The sequence below is a fragment of the Panthera tigris genome (assembly GCF_018350195.1).
Source record: "Panthera tigris isolate Pti1 chromosome D3 unlocalized genomic scaffold, P.tigris_Pti1_mat1.1 chrD3_random_Un_scaffold_91, whole genome shotgun sequence".
NCBI lineage: Eukaryota > Metazoa > Chordata > Mammalia > Carnivora > Felidae > Panthera > Panthera tigris.
The window spans coordinates 6,755-7,368 of record NW_024962170.1 but is presented as its reverse complement, the minus strand read 5'-3'; positions in this window follow the sequence as shown (position 1 = coordinate 7,368).

Sequence of the window (614 nt, the reverse complement as noted above, 5' to 3'; positions counted from 1 at the left end):
GCGGGGGGGAGGGCAATGGCCTGACTGCTGGTGGATTATTTCTGCAGGTGATGGAAATGTTCTCAATTTGATCATGATGGTGGTGGCCAAACTCAGTAAATATACTACAGACTGCTGAATTATACAATTTAAATGATTGAACTTTATGGCATGTAAATTATCGTAATAGACTTGTTTTGTTTTTAGAAAATACAACATGAGAAGAAGCTTCTATCACTAACTCCTTAAAATTCCTCTGGGCTCAGAGTCAGACCCTTCAGGGTCTCCACAGTGTCCCTGTTTGTCACAGGAAGTCATGGGGGTGACCATGGGGAACAGGGGCAGGTTTTTGTCTCAGGTCCCCATGGGCCTGCAGCTCTGTGTCCGCTTTGATGCTTTTGTCCCACGTTGAGCAGTAATAATCAGCCTCATCCTCAGGCTGCAAGCCTGAGATAATCAAAGAGGCCGTGTTCCCAGAGTCAGAGCCAGAGAACCGAGCTGGGATCCCTGAGGGTCTAGTACTTCCGAGCATCACAGTTTTGGGGACACCGTGAGAAATCTGTTGGTACCAGCCCACATAATATGACCCAACATTGTTGCTGTTTCCAGTGCAGGTGAGGGTGACCTTCTGTCCC